The sequence below is a fragment of the Branchiostoma belcheri genome, unplaced genomic scaffold, assembly GCF_001625305.1.
Source record: "Branchiostoma belcheri isolate BF01 breed outbred unplaced genomic scaffold, Haploidv18h27 scaffold219, whole genome shotgun sequence".
In the NCBI taxonomy this organism is placed as follows: domain Eukaryota; kingdom Metazoa; phylum Chordata; class Leptocardii; order Amphioxiformes; family Branchiostomatidae; genus Branchiostoma; species Branchiostoma belcheri.
This window is the reverse complement of record NW_017803702.1, coordinates 45,297-45,757: the sequence shown is the minus strand read 5'-3', so window position 1 is coordinate 45,757 and position 461 is coordinate 45,297. Positions and strand designations below refer to the sequence as shown.

At 40.3% G+C, this 461-nt stretch overlaps 1 protein-coding gene across 1 annotated transcript in view; it reads left to right on the top strand.

Moving 5' to 3' along the window:
* The window catches only part of LOC109470071 (DNA ligase 3-like), an 18,975-nt gene that overhangs the window by 4,155 nt on the left and 14,359 nt on the right, over positions 1–461 (top strand). The window lies entirely within an intron of this gene.

Here is a 461-nt window from a genome sequence, read left to right as displayed (position 1 = left end):
AATACATGTACAGGGAATAAATAGATACTCTCATGTCCCGAATAAACATACCCCCCGGAATAAACATACCCCCGGAGAAATCTTCAAAGTCTAATAAACATACCCTCCGGAATAAACGTACCCCCCGGAAAATGACCAAATTGACAGGTGAACGGTACTAAAATGTGCTCTTTATTTCAATACCAAATCTTTCACTGTTACTTTTGATTAGGAATATAAATATACTTTTACTAGCACTTGTTGTTGGGAAATACAACATCATTTCAATGTAATAAAAGAAACATGAGGCTGTCTATGTAATACTATACCTCAACAAACAGTGTCAACATTACAGCCATATTACACCACTAGCAATAGGGGTGGGTACCTGTTCGGCTCTTTCAGGTCCAGGTCCAGAGGATCAGGTCCAGGTCCGGACCTGTACCTGTACCTGATTCTGAATACCGGAGTATCAGGACCGA